Source organism: Anser brachyrhynchus, assembly GCF_964034855.1.
Source record: "Anser brachyrhynchus genome assembly, chromosome: W".
Lineage (NCBI taxonomy): Eukaryota > Metazoa > Chordata > Aves > Anseriformes > Anatidae > Anser > Anser brachyrhynchus.
Genome location: NC_137704.1, coordinates 27,497,499 through 27,513,421, shown reverse-complemented (window position 1 = coordinate 27,513,421; position 15,923 = coordinate 27,497,499). Strand labels below are relative to the sequence as shown.

The following is a 15,923-nucleotide window of genomic DNA, read 5'->3' as shown; positions in this document are numbered from 1 at the left end:
CTAACGCTGGAGACCCTAACCTTAAAAAAAAAAATAAGACCTTAAAACCCTAACCCTAAATACCTGACCATAACTAAAACCCTAAGACCCTAACCCTAAAAACCCTATCAACACTAAAACCACAAAATATTTTAAAACCTTAACACACCAACCCCCAACCCCTAACCCTTATAACTCCAGCCCTAACAACCTTAAAATCCTAACCCTAAACCCTGGAAACCCTAACCCTGAAACCCAACCCTAGTGCCTTAGCCCTGAAACCTTAAAACCCTAACATCTTGTTAGAAACACTCTGTAACCAATAACATAGGCTCAGGCAAGGATCTCAGTGAAGTAGCATTTTTATTCACGATTGCAATGGCAGGCGTCCCACAAACTACCTACTAGTTCCATAACACAGTTTATATAAATTTTTTTTTCCTCTCGGTGACCAGGACCCTCCCCAGTTTCCCCATTGACTGGGTAATCCAGGTTCACAATCTATCCGGTGCTTCACTGAAAATACACAGCTGCTGGCCTGTTACAAGTCAATTTTCTTTTTTCCTTGACTGTTTTCCTCTTTGAGGTGGTAATGTTTCTTACACCGTGATTTCCACCCAATTGCTCTAAGGATTCTGGTTGTCTGCATTTCACAAGGTTGTCTGTTAAGCTTTCTTCTCACTGCAAGCATATCTCAATACCACCTTCCTTCCCTCTAAACGATGTAACTCTGTGCTAAAACATTTTTATTCCCACAACCTTGATCCCCTTACCCTAAAAATCCTTATTCCCTTTAACCCTAACAACTCTAACCACAACCCTAACCCTTCGTATCAACCCCCCGACGCTAATGACACTGACTAATGATCCAAACCCCAAACTGCCCCTAACCCCAGGCAACCGACAAAGAAACTGACACAAAGCTGAAAACTACAAAAAAGGCAAAACCCTGGATACAGACCCCAAATCACAAACACGCGACCAAAATGCTACAGAAAAGCCCCAGACGCAGGCCCCAAGCACTACAGCTAGGCCCCAGAAGCTCAAGACACATCCCAAAGCCAAAATGCAAGCCCCAAACGCTACAGAAAAGCCCCCAAACACCAGACACAGGCTGCAGAAGTCTACACGCGGGCCACGACCCACCCCCAGACACAGGCCCCAACCACACCCAGATGCAGACCCCAACTGTCCACAAGCAGCTCCCAACCCTCCCCCCATGAACTGGACCCCACCCCACCCAGATGCAGGCCCCAGCCCCAGCCCGCACGCCCCAAACTCAGGCCCCAAAGGTGTACAACCAGCTCCCAACTGCCCCCCTCAAAGGGAGGCTCCAAAGCCCGCCAGAGGACCCTAGAGTGTACAAGCAGCTCCCAACCCCCCCCAGCACAGGCCCCAACCCCCCCCCAGACACAGGCCCCAAAGGTGTACAAGCAACTCCCCGCCCTCCCCAGAGGCACGCCCCAAAGGTATACAAACAGCCCCCAACCCCCCAAGACCCAGACCCCTACAGCATAGAAGCAGCTCCCAACCCCACCCCCCCAAGGCACATGCCCCACCCCCACCCCCCCCCAAGGCAGGCCCTAACAGTGTGCAAGCAGCTCCCACCCCCCCCCCCAGGCGCAGGCCCCAAAGGTGTACAAGCAGCTCACAACCACCCCCCCCCCCCCCAGAGGCAGGCCCCAACCCCCTCCAGAGGCAATCCCGAAAGGTGTACAACCAGCTCCAAACTCCCCCCCCCAGACGCAGGCGCCAAACCCCCCCCAGACACAGGCCCCAAAGGGGTACAAGCAACTCCCTCCCCACCCTCCCTCCCCAGAGGCAGGCCCCAAAGGTGTACAACCAGCACCCGACCCCCCCCCCCCAGATGCAAGCCCCAAAGGTGCACAAGGCAGCTCCAAACCTCCCCCCCCAACCCAGGCGTCCAGTGTACGAGCAGCTCCAACCCCCCCCCAACGCAGGCTCCTATACTGTACAACCAGCTCTGAACCCCCACCCCCCCGCTCCCCAGACGGAGGCACCAAGCCCCACAGAGGCAGGCCCCAAGGGTGTGCAAGCAGCTCCCAACCACCCCCCCCACGAGGCAAGCACCAAAGCCCCATAGAGGGAAGCCCCTAGCATGTACAAGCATCTCACAACCCCTCCCAGCTGCAGGCCCCAAAAGTGTACAAGCAGCTCCCAACTCCCCAGACATGGGCACCTACAGTGGACAAGTACCTCTCAACCACCCCCAGCTGCAGACCCCAAAGCTGTACAAGCAGCTACAAACCATGCCCAAGGCAGGACCCTGCAGTGTACAAGCAGCTCTCAACCCCCCCCAGATACAAGTCCCAAAGATGTACAAGCAGCTCCCAACCCACTCCAGATGCAAGTCCAAAAGGTGTACAAGCAGCTCCCAACCACCCCCCAGATGCAAGTCCCAAAGGTGGACAAGCAGTTCCCAACCCCCTCCAGATGTAGATCCCTGCAGTGTACAAGCAGCTCCCAACCCCCACAGATACAGATCCCTACATTCTAGGAACAGCTTCCAACCCCCCCAGATGCAGGCCCTGACCCCCCCCCCCCCAAAACACAGTCCCCAAAGGTGTACAAGCAGCTCCACAAACCCCCAAGACACAGGCCCCAAAAGCCTAAACATATGCCAAGCAAGTACTAATGCAGGTGCCAAATGCTACAGACAGGCCCAAAAGCACAGGCACACGCCCCAGATGCTCGAGGCCGAGACGTAACTTGGCTTTCTGAATTACTGGAAAGCGGCTTTCGTTCTCAGCGAGGTGTGCGCAGGCTAGACAGGATGGGGCTCCAGGCACCTCTTCACCTGTGGAAAACACACTGCCATCAGGCACTGCCATGCCAGACAAGCTTTTTCTGTTAAAACACCCTTCTCAGATGCCCCGCGGCATTCAAGTGACCTGCTTTGCTCCGATTCTAAAGACTAGTGTCACAGCCCACCATGCCTGTGGCACCTGATCAACAGAAGAGAAAGCAACCATACCGTTTGGAAACCGTCACTGCACGTGCCGCTCCTTGATGCTCTGTAACCTCTTCTGAAATCCTCAGCCACTTCTGTGTAGAGCCTGCCATGGCACCTGCAAAGCAAGATGGAAACCCTTCGCAGTCACCTTGCGCAACTTGGCCATTCTGCTCCAACCCCACTCACGACCAGCCTGCCCTTCTCGTGCTGCTCTTCAGAGTGCAGCTTGGCCCCTCTGAGTCTGTGCAAGGCACCTGCGAAAGAAAAAGAAAAGCATAGGCCCCCAAGACCCAGACTCCTACAGCATAGAAGCAGCTCCAACCCCAACCCCCCAAGGCACATACCCCAACCCCCACCCCCAAGGCATGCCCTAACAGTGTACAAGCAGCTCCCACCCCCCCAAGACCCAGGCCCCAAAGGTGTACAAGCAGCTCACAACCACCCCCCCAGAGGCAGGCCCCAAAGGTGTACAACCAGCACCCGACCCCCCCCAGATGCAAGTCCCAAAGGTCACAAGCAGCTCCAAACCTCCCCCCCCATCCCAGGGCGTCCAGTGTATGAGCAGCTCCCAACCCCCCCCCCCAACGCAGGCTCCTATACTGTACAACCAGCTCTGAACCCCCCCCACTCCCCAGATGCAAGCACCAAGCCCCCGCAGAGGCAGGCCCCAAGGGTGTGCAAGCAGCTCACAAACACCCACCCCCCCCAGAGGCAGGCCCCAACCCCCCCCCCCAGATGCAAGCCCCAAAGGTGCACAAGCAGCTCCAAACCTCCCCCCCCCCCCCCCAAACCAGGCTTCCAATGTACAAGCAGCTCCCAACCCCCCCCCAACGCAGGCTCCTACACTACAACCAGCTCTGAAACCCCCCCCCCCCCACACTCACCAGACGCAGGCACCAAGCCCCCGCAGAGGCAGGCCCCAAGGGTGTGCAAGCAGCTTCCAACCCCTCCCCCCCCCGAGGCAGGCCCCAAAGCCCCATAGAGGGAAGCCCCTAGCGTATACAAGCAACTCCCCACCCTCCCCAGAGGCACGCCCCAAAGCTGTAAACACAGCCCCAACCCCCCAAGACCCAGACCCCTACAGCGTAGAAGCAGCTCCCAACCCCACCCCCAAGGCACATGCCCCAACCCACCCCCCCCAAGGCAGGCCCTAACAGTGTACAAGCAGCTCCCAACCCCCTCCAGATGCAAGCCCGAAAGATGTACAAGCAGCTCCCAACCCCCCCAGATGCAAGTCCCAAAGGTGGACAAGCAGCTCCCACCCCCCCCCAGATGCAAGCCCCAGAGGTGTACAAGCAGCTCCCAACCCCCCCCAGATGCAAGCCCCAAAGGTGTACAAGCAGCTACACACCCCCCCCCAAGACACAGGCCCCAAAAGCCTAAACATATGCCAAGCAAGTACTAATGCAGGTGCCAAACGCTACAGACAGGCCCAAAAGCACAGGCACGAGCCCCAGATGCTCGAGGTCGAGACGTAACTTGGCTTTCTGAATTACTGGAAAGCGGCTTTCGTTCTCAGCGAGGTGTGCGCAGGCTAGACAGGATGGGGCTTCAGGCACCTCTTCACCTGTGGAAACACACTGCCATCAAGCACTGCCATGCCAGACAAGCTTTTTCTGTTAAAACACCCTTCTCAGATGCCCCGCGGCATTCAAGTGACCTGCTTTGCTCTGATTCTAAAGACTAGTGTCACAGCCCACCTTGCCTGTGGCACCTGACCAACAGAAGAGAAAGCAACCATACCGTTTGGAAACCGTCACTGCACGTGCCGCTCCTTGATGCTCTGTAACCTCTTCTGAAATCCTCAGCCACTTCTGTGTAGAGCCTGCCATGGCACCTGCAAAGCAAGATGGAAACCCTTCGCAGTCACCTTGCGCAACTTGGCCATTCTGCTCCACTGCTCCACTCACGACCAGCCTGCCCTTCTCGTGCTGCTCTTCAGAGTGCAGCTTGGCCCCTCTGAGTCTGTGCAAAGCACCTGCGACAGAAAACAGAAAAGCATAGGCCGCGGCAGCATCCAAAGCCGCAGCACAGCTAGGACAGGTACTCTCACCTGCTCCCTTACTCTGCCCCCTCACCTGCCCTCGACGCAGATGCTTCCATCTGCTCTCTTAAGCCAGCTACACCACCTCTGGAATATAAACAGGACTTTAACTGTATTTTGTGTAGTTAAGTAACTGCAGTGACAACCGCACCCCTAAAATAACTGCTGCATCTGTTCATCGCTCACCTTGCCAAAACCAGCTCTGGTCATGAAGTCCCAGGTTGTACGCTGTGTTTCAGCTTTAACAAATGAAAACAGTCAGAAGATAATCATTCAGCTGCCAGCATTAGCACCCATCCCTCAACAACACAAGGGACCCCATGGCTAATTTTATCATTTCAAAACAGTAGCCCCCTTGCCTCAGCACCTGGAAAGTAGATCAAGCCAGTCACCGGGTTGCCTACCGAGTCCTTGACAGTTCCAAAAGGAGCTCTTTCCTGTGACCAGTTCCTCCTAAGGTTTACCCCTCCTACTGCGGGGGGGAACGAAATACAAACAAAAAATCAAAACTCCATATCTGCGAGCTTTCAAGATTCAATGACAGACCTCTCCTCTAGCACTATTCAAGCACTATGCAAACAGCTGCTCGCAAGCAGCTCAGGTCTCCCCCTCCACATTTGCCAAACACCACAGAGATGACTCTGTGCCAGCTGCCCTTCAGTACGTGCCCAGAGGCAGACCAGATGTCTTTGCCAAAACAGTCCGGACAATGTATTAGTACACCGATGGACCGCCACGTTAGTTACCATCACTAACTGCCAGGCAGGACAGCTCCAGGCCAAACACACACACACAGGCACGCTACAAACATTACGAACAAAACACAGAACACAAGGCGCAAAAAAAAAGAGGACTCCCAGAGGGAAGCCCTACAGCGACAGCAAGTCAGAACAGGTGCTCTGCAGCAGACCCAAGGAGAGACTCAAATGTCAGTCACTACATGCGACTGGAAGCAACTGCCAGAACTGGGATGATGGAGGCATAAAAAGCCTGCCTTCAAGACAAGAGACCAGAAGGATGGGGAGTGCAAACCCCAGAAGAAAAATGCTTCGGAAATGAACTCCCAAGACAGAGCTCCTGATGCGACCCAGATGACTTCCGCAACAGCGAGGATGGAAACAGATGCCATCTGAAACCGAATATGATGCACAAGACCTGAAACACATCTGCGCTTCAGGCTGTGACTGCAAGACAAGACGTGCTCAGATCAGCCCTACAATGATGAAACAAGCATTTAGGACCTTTGGTGTGGCTCACAAGTTGCCCATCTAATCCGTCCAGTGGAAAAAGGCAATGAGGATATCAAGACCTGAGGAGCGCGTAACATATGATGATCGCATCAAGAAACATTTGATACAAAAAAAATTACACGCACAGAAGAAATGATCTCTTTAAGCTCCCACTGCAAGACAAGAAATGCTCAGCTTCCGTTTGAGCATCAGCATTATTCCAGTGAGGTCAAGTGTTCAACACCCTCAGGACGGCTTCCCCAGGGCCTGCCAAGCACCAGGAGCAACAGCACAGACAACACAGAACAGAGACACCAAGCTGGAACTGCCCTGCCTGGCACGTGCTCAAGCAATACCTGACAGAATCCCACGCCTCCACACACTCTGTCTGACCGTGATCAATCCTAAAAGGCCCCATCCACAGCAATGACTTAAAAGCACAGACCCTCGCCCTATGTGTGCATTCAAAACCCGAAAGCAAACATAGCACTTGCCCCACAACTTAGCATGGGAATGACGGGAGGCAGGTTCCATCCTCATCAAGGAACACGAAGGCTAGCCAGGACATTGCTTCCGGCACGAGGCTCCTCTTCACCTGCAGAAATAAAGTGCCATCGGGCACTGGCACACCAGCCAAACTTCTTCTAGTGAAACACCCACCTCAAAAACAAAACAGTAGTCCACTGACCTGCTCTGCTACTGAAGTCAGATAGACCAACTCCAGACAACTGCCCGCCTTCCCCTGCCAACCACCCCCAAACACACAGTATTTGCCCCTGGACTTAATTCTCAGGGGTCACAATCCATCCTCAAGGTGGACCACAGAGGCCAACTAGGATGTTCCCGCTATCTTCTTCGTCCCCGGAAAAGAGGAGTCACCCAGAGGTGGGACCAATAGACTACCAAATCAAAAACAATGCCCTTTTTCCAACTTTTCTCCACTCACCTTCCCGATCCAGGCTTAGCGCTTCCATTTACTGTACTGAGCCAAGGTCACGTGGCTTAGACCAAGGAGAAAGAACAAACAAAAATGACAATCCACAAAACAGTCTATACCCACTCCTCTTCTTTCCTCCCCTACCCCAACAGCCAAGAAGCCCCAGACACATGTTCCCCAACCCAGTACCACCGCTTCGCTCACCTAACATCCCAAGGAGATGCATCACCCTCGTGCCTCATTCAAGTGTCCGTGCCCATGCCCTGGGCTACAAGAAACAGAAAGAGAAGGTCATATCCGTGATGGATACGCAAACAGTACAGCTCCTTGCAGAGGACTCAAACACAGAGACGAGAGCCAGAAAAAAAAAAAACACGCCCTCAGGTCCACAAATGCCAAAAGGCCATGAATGCACAGCAGCCCCAACAGGGGTAATCACAGACTTATCCTTTACAGATGAGAACGGTGACCCTGCTCAGTCTTTCCATAATACTGCACTTATGCGGTCAAGCCCCTTCGGGTGCGTACTGAAGCTCCTTGTGAAGCCTCTGGACAGTTATGCAAATGGCTTGATATACCTAGAGATTAAAAGGTAACTCAAAAAAAAGGAACCGTACCCCACCATTTCCCAAAAACAAGTTAGCCAGCAACACCTCCTAAGCACACCTCTATTACCTGAATTCCAAGCACTTAAAAACTAGAAGGCTGCAACATCTGAAGACTCTACAGCCACACAAACCACAGGCAAAAGCTCCAAAAATATAACAAACTGTCCCTAACCCTGAAAAAGACTACCCCTTACATGCCTACTGCTGCTCTTTTCAGACACATGCTTACACAGGGAGCTTCGATGATACTTATCTCCTAAACTCTGCTCCATCACTTTGCCACCAAGCTTGTAACTTTGATAATATTTGCCTTAATTCTGCAGAAATCATAAGGGACCCAGAACCACAAAGCAAACACACAAAGTAACATTGACATCCTATCCATAAACATGCTATAACAATTACTCACCTGAAGAAGAGCTGCATGCAATACAGGCACCTATTACTAGATTGGTTTACTCTAACAGGTCCTACTAGTTGTTACCCCACAAAGATGGGCGTACCGGTCTCTACTTGGAAACACATCACTCTGTAGACTCTGACCCACCTAAAGACCCCTGCAACTGACTGAAGGAAAAACAAAGCACTTACCCCAAAGTGCAGCCCAGGCAGAATGAGCTCTCTGATGGGATGCCTGCGACTCAATTACCACTAGGCCCTGCCTGGGACCCAAAGCCAATCACCTGGGAAAGGGGAGGGGCAAAGCACAAAGTAGAAAGAGGAGAAGCAACACCTGTGGTTTATGTATCTATTTATATGGCTTAGCTCAACAGCATGCAGGGTGCAGACAAGAGAACTGGGTTGTTTCTAGAAGCAACAATCCCCATGTTTTGGCTTCAGCTTTGAATATTGAAAGCTTTTCTCCTCTACAACACCTGCCTCAGGAACCAAACAGCATTGCAGTGACCTGCATTGCTCCTATTCTAAAGACTATCACAGCCCACCTTGCCTGTGGCACCTGATAAGCAGAAGAGAAGGCAACCACAGCAATAAAAGACACTGCACCCTCAGGACAGTTACTCTCATCCCCTCCTTTACCTCAGCTGCTTACCTACCCCACATGGCAGATGCTTCCACCCGTTCTCTGAAGCCGCCTATAGCACCTCTAAAAGAGAAACTGGAATTTTACTCTATCTGATGTAGTTAAAAAAAATTGCAACGACAGCCGCACCCCAAAAATAACACCTACCTCTGTTCATCACTCACCAGAGTCACTCCAGAGGCAGCTCGGGTCGTGACGTCCTGTACTGCACACTGCGTTTCAGCCTGAACAAAGGAAAACACAGTCAGACCATGAACATTCAGCTGACAGCATTAGCACCCATCCCTCAACAACAGAAGTCACCCCATATTTAATGTTTTCATTTCAAAACAACAGTCCACTTGCCTCTGTACCTGCAAGTTAGATCCAAGCTCGAAAGGAACGGCCACCATCACCCATGCCACCTGGGAACACAGAAGGACAAAATGATCGCTCTGCTTGCAAGCCTCCACCTGCCACATTGCTCCTCTGTCCCAAACAGCCTCACCTCAGACCCTCAGAGGGAAACACCTGAATGTCTTCCCTTTGCTTCAGATCAGGGATCACCAGGCTGATAGAACTCTCACCTTCCCTCACTGCTCCGTGTCATGGGGATTTCCCTGTCCAAGACTTCACAAAGCCCCTGCAGAGACAAGAGAAAAGCACACCCTGAGGCACCTCACAGCCACAGCGTACCTGCTGCAATACCTCTCTCTTCCCAGCTCCTTTACTTCAGCTCCTCACCAGCTCTGAGATTCTTCGCTTCAGTTTCCCCATTGACTGGGTAATCCAGGTTCACGATCTATCCGGTGCTTCACTGAAAATACACAGCTGCTGGCCTGTTACAAGTCAATTTTCTTTTTTCCTTGACTGTTTTCCTCTTTGAGGTGGTAATGTTTCTTACACCGTGATTTCCACCCAATTGCTCTAAGGATTCTGGTTGTCTGCATTTCACAAGGTTGTCTGGTAAGCTTTCTTCTCACTGCAAGCATATCTCAATACCACCTTCCTTCCCTCTAAACAAGGTAACTCTGTGCTAAAACATTTTTATTCCCACAACCTTGATCCCCTTACCCTAAAATCCTTATTCCCTTTAGCCCTAACAACTCTAACCACAACCCTAACCCTTCATATCAACCCCCCGACGCTAATGACACTGACTAATGATCCAAACCCCAAACTGCCCCAACCCCAGGCAACCCACAAAGAAACTGACACAAAGCTGAAAACTACAAAAAAAGGCAAAACCCTGGATACAGACCCCAAATCACAAACACGCGACCAAAATGCTACAGAAAAGCCCCAGACGCAGGCCCCAAGCACTACAGCTAGGCCCCAGAAGCTCAAGACACATCCCAAAGCCAAAATGCAAGCCCCAAACGCTACAGAAAAGCCCCCAAACACCAGACACCCTCCCCAGAGGCACGCCCCAAAGGTATACAAACAGCCCCAACCCCCCAAGACCCAGACCCCTACAGCATAGAAGCAGCTCCCAACCCCACCCCCCCAAGGCACATGCCCCAACCCCCCCCCCCCCAAGGCAGGCCCTAACAGTGTGCAAGCAGCTCCCACCCCCCCCCCAGGCGCAGGCCCCAAAGGTGTACAAGCAGCTCACAACCACCCCCCCAGAGGCAGGCCCCAACCCCCTCCAGATGCAAGCCCGAAAGGTGTACAACCAGCTCCACCCCCCCCCCCAGACGCAGGCCCCAAGCCCCTCCAGACACAGGCCCCAAAGGTGTACAAGCAATTCCCCACCCTCCCTCCCCAGACGCAGGCCCCAAAGGGATACAACCAGCACCCGACCCCCCCACACATACAAGTCCCAAAGCTGCACAAGCAGCTCCAAACCTCCCCCCCATCCCAGGCGTCCAGTGCACGAGCAGCTCCCAACCCCCCTCACCCCAACGCAGGTTCCTATACTGTACAACCAGCTCTGAACCCCCCCACTCCCCAGACACAGGCACCAAGCCCCCACAGAGGCAGGCCCCAAGGGTGTGCAAGCAGCTCACAACCACCCACCCCCCCCAGAGGCAGGCCCCAACCCCCCCCAGATGCAAGCCCCAAAGGTGCACAAGCAGCTCCAAACCTCCCCCCCCCCAACCCAGGCTTCCAGTGTACGAGCAGCTCCCAACCCCCCCTCAACGCAGGCTCCTACACTACAACCAGCTCTGAACCCCCCCCCCCCACTCACCAGACGCAGGCACCAAGCCCCCGCAGAGGCAGGCCCCAAGGGTGTGCAAGCAGCTTCCAACCCCTCCCCCCCCCGAGGCAGGCCCCAAAGCCCCATAGAGGGAAGCCCCTAGCGTATACAAGCAACTCCCCACCCTCCCCAGAGGCACGCCCCAAAGCTGTAAACACAGCCCCAACCCCCCAAGACCCAGACCCCTACAGCGTAGAAGCAGCTCCCAACCCCACCCCCAAGGCAGGCCCTAACAGTGTACAAGCAGCTCCCAACCCCCCCCAGATGCAAGTCCCAGAGGTGTACAAGCAGCTCCCAACCCCCTCCCAGCTGCAAGCCCGAAAGGTGCACAAGCAGCTCCAAACCTCCCCCCCCAACCCAGGCGTCTAGAGGACGAGCAGCTCCCAACCCCCCCTCAACGCAGGCTCCTATACTGTACAACCAGCTCTGAACCCCCCCACTCCCCAGACACAGGCACCAAGCCCCCGCAGAGGCAGGCCCCAAGGGTGTGCAAGCAGCTCACAACAACCCCCCCCCCAGAGGCAGGCCCCAAAGCCCCGTAGAGGGAAGCCCCTAGCATGTACAAGCATCTCACAACCCCTCCCAGCTGCAGGCCCCAAAAGTGTACAAGCAGCTCCCAACTCCCCAAACGTGGGCACCTACAGTGGACAAGCACCTCTCAACCACCCCCCAGCTGCAGACCCCAAAGCTGTACAAGCAGCTACAAACCATGCCCAAGGCAGGACCCTGCAATGTACAAGCAGCTCCCAACCCCCCCCCAGATACAAGTCCCAAAGATGTACAAGCAGCTCCCAACCCCCCCCAGATGCAAGTCCCAAAGGTGGACAAGCAGCTCCCAACCCCCCCCAGATGCAAGTCCCAAAGGTGGACAAGCAGCTCCCTACCCCCTCCAGATGCAGATCCCTGAATTGTACAAGCAGCTCCAGCTCCCAACACCCACCCCCAAACGCAAGCCCATACTGTGTACAAGCAGCTCCCAACCACCACAGATACAGATCCCTACGTTGTAGGAGCAGCTTCCAACCCCCCCAGATGCAGGCCCTGACCCCTCCCCCAGACACAGTCCCCAAAGGTGTTCAAGCAACTCCCCCCCCCCCCCAGATGCAAGCCCCAAAGGTGTACAAGAAGCTCCACACCCCCCCCAAGACACAGGCCCCAAAAGCCTAAAGATACGCCAAGAAACTACTAATGCAGGTGCCAAACGCTACAGACAGGCCCAAAAGCACAGGCACGAGCCCCAGATGCTCGAGGCCGAGACGTAACTTGGCTTTCTGAATTACTGGAAAGCGGCTTTCGTTCTCAGCGAGGTGTGCGCAGGCTAGACAGGATGGGGCTTCAGGCACCTCTTCACCTGTGGAAACACACTGCCATCAGGCACTGCCATGCCAGACAAGCTTTTTCTGTTAAAACACCCTTCTCAGATGCCCCGCGGCATTCAAGTGACCTGCTTTGCTCCGATTCTAAAGACTAGTGTCACAGCCCACCTTGCCTGTGGCACCTGACCAACAGAAGAGAAAGCAACCATACCGTTTGGAAACCGTCACTGCACGTGCCGCTCCTTGATGCTCTGTAACCTCTTCTGAAATCCTCAGCCACTTCTGTGTAGAGCCTGCCATGGCACCTGCAAAGCAAGATGGAAACCCTTCGCAGTCACCTTGCGCAACTTGGCCATTCTGCTCCAACCCCACTCACGACCAGCCTGCCCTTCTCGTGCTGCTCTTCAGAGTGCAGCTTGGCCCCTCTGAGTCTGTGCGAGGCACCTGCGAAAGAAAAAGAAAAGCATAGGCCGCGGCAGCATCCAAAGCCGCAGCACAGCTAGGACAGGTACTCTCACCTGCTCCCTTACTCTGCCCCCTCACCTGCCCTCGAGGCAGATGCTTCCATCTGCTCTCTTAAGCCAGCTACAACACCTCTGGAATATAAACAGGACTTTAACTGTATTTTGTGTAGTTAAGTAACTGCAGTGACAACCGCACCCCTAAAATAACTGCTGCATCTGTTCATCGCTCACCTTGCCAAAACCAGCTCTGGTCATGAAGTCCCAGGTTGTACGCTGTGTTTCAGCTTTAACAAATGAAAACAGTCAGAAGATAATCATTCAGATGCCAGCATTAGCACCCATCCCTCAACAACACAAGGGACCCCATGGCTAATTTTATCATTTCAAAACAGCAGCCCCCTTGCCTCAGCACCTGGAAAGTAGATCAAGCCAGTCACCGGGTACCGAGTCCTTGACAGTTCCAAAAGGAGCTCTTTCCTGTGACCAGTTCCTCCTAAGGTTTACCCCTCTACTGGGGAGGGGAACGAAATACATACAAAAAATCAAAACCCCACATCTGTGAGCTTTCAAGATTCAATGACAGACCTCTCCTCTAGCACTATTCAAGCACTATGCAAACAGCTGCTCGCAAGCAGCTCAGGTCTCCCCCTCCACATTTGCCAAACACCACGGAGATGACTCTGTGCCACCTGCCCTTCAGTACGTGCCCAGAGGCAGACCGGATGTCTTTGCCAAAACAGTCCGGACAATGTATTAGTACACCGCCACGTTAGCTACCATCACTAACTGCCAGGCAGGACAGCTCCAGGCCAAACACACACACACAGGCACGCTACAAACATTACGAACAAAACACAGAACACAAGGCGCAAAAAAAGGACTCCCAGAGGGAAGCCCTACAGCAACAGCAAGTCAGAACAGGTGCCCTGCAGCAGACCCAAGGAGAGACTCAAATGTCACGACATGCGACTGGAAGCAACTGCCAGAACTGGGATGATGGAGGCATAAAAAGCCTGCCTTTAAGACAAGAGACCAGAAGGATGGGGAGTGCAAACCCCAGAAGAAATCTCTTAGGAAATGAATTCCCAAGCAAGAGCTCCTGATGCGACCCAGATGACTTCTGCAAGAGCGAGGATGGAAACAGATGCCATCTGAAACCGAATATGATGCACAAGACCTGAAACACATCTGCGCTTTAAGCTGCGACTGCAATACAAGAAGTGCTCGGATCAGACCCATGATGACAAAACAAGCATTTAGGACCTTTGGTACATCTAACAAGTTGCCTTTCTAGTCTGTCCAGTGCAAAAAGCAATGAGGATATCAAGACCTGAGGAGCACATAACATGATGATCACATCAAGAAACATTTGATACAAAGACCCGAGGAGTGCATGACACAGAACACACCCTGCAGAAGCAGCACTACAAGACAAATAAACAGATGGGAACTGTCCTGCCTGGCACATACACTCACACTACAAAATATCCCCTGCTCCTTCTATTAGCCTGATGACCCAGCCTCAAGCAGCCTGAAGGTGACCCAGCCTGAACCACCTTCACAGTGGCACCAAGTATATTCAGCCGGCTGGCTCCATGCTGCTCCGGCTCCCAGCTCCCATCAGCCACACCACATATGCAAATACCAGGTGCCCCTCAACTTAGCTCTCAGATTGCTGGATGGTAAATTCCCTCCACCTCAAGAAATGCACAGACACTGAGAGACATCTTAGTCCATGGCCAGGCTCATCATCATCTGCAAAAACAGCGTACCAGCATTCACTAGCACACCGGCCCTGATGCCCACCTCCTCCGCAATACTGACTACCACTGAAGCAACATACGGTTGTGCTCACCCGTTCCTCTCTGAGTCCAAGCTCCAACAGTACAGCCAGTATCACCCACACCACCTGGGAAAACAAAGGGATAAAATGATCGTTGTGTTCTCAAGTAATCACCCACCACACTGCTCCTCTATCCCACCCAGCCTCACCTCAGACCCTCAGCAGATTCTGAGGAAGGCCTGCTGCAGCACCTGCTAAACCAGGGGAAACACTTCAAGGACTTGCCTTAGGGGGACCTTGCTTAGGGACACTGACTGGGCTGACGACCCTCTCGTCTTTCCTCAGCACTCCACAATGTGGGGATTCACCTCTCCAAGGCTGCAGGAAGCAACCACAAAAGAAAAAAAAGAAAAGGCAGATCCTCAGGCACCTCACAGGCACAGCCTACCTGCTGCAATACCTCTCTTTCTCTAGCTCTTTTTCTTCAGCTGCTCACATGCTCCAACTCGGCCGGGCCGGCACCACGGACTGGTGGTGCTTTCCACACTGCTGGAAAGCAGGCTTTATCCTCAAGGCACGTGCAGGCTAGATGAGATGGGGCTCCAGGCACCTCTTCACCTGTGGAAACACACTGCCATCAGACACCGCCATGCCAGACAAACTTTTCCTGTTAAAACACCCTTCTCAGATGCCCTGTGGCATTCCAGTGACCTGCTTTGCTCTGATTCTAAAGACTGATGTCACAGCCCACCTTGCCTGTGGCACCTGACCAACAGAAGAGAAAGCAACCGCAGCGCTTGGAAACCATCCCTGCACGTACTGCTCCTTGTCACTCTCCGGCCTCATCTCAAATCCTCAGCCACTTCTGTGGAGAGCCTGCCATGGCACCTGCAAAGCAAGACAGAGACCTTTCATAGTCACCTCGTGCTACTTGGCCATTCCGCTCCAACCCAGCTCATGACCAGCCCCCCTACTTAAGCAGCTCTTCAGAATGCAGTTTGCTCCTTTGAGCCTGTGCGAGACACCTGTGAAAGAGGAAGAAAAGCATAGGCTAAGGCAGCATCCTAAGCCGCAGCACAGCTAGGACAGTTACTCTCATCTGCTGCCTTACCTCTACCCGCTTACCTACCCCGAGGCAGATGCTTCCATCTACCCTCTTAAGCCAGCTACAACACCTCTAAAACAGAAAAGAGGGGTCACTTAGAGTGACAGTGACAACCACAACCCAACTATAACTGCTCCGTCTGTTCATCGCTCACCTTGCCAGCGGCAGCTCTGGGTGTGACGTCCCAGGTTGTACGCTGTGTTTCAGCTTTAACAAATGAAAACATAGAAGGTAATCATTCAGCTGCCAGCATTAGCACCCAT

General features: G+C 53.4%; 1 long non-coding RNA gene across 1 annotated transcript; it reads right to left on the bottom strand.

The window, feature by feature from the left end:
- Positions 1 to 323: 323 nt before the first annotated feature.
- Positions 324 to 10,352, bottom strand: LOC308184699. Its single transcript, XR_013942870.1, has 2 exons — positions 9,853 to 10,352; positions 324 to 738 (listed from the first exon to the last, which is right to left on the bottom strand). It is a non-coding gene; the product is annotated as an uncharacterized lncRNA (long non-coding RNA).
- Between the last annotated feature and the right edge of the window lie 5,571 nt (positions 10,353 to 15,923).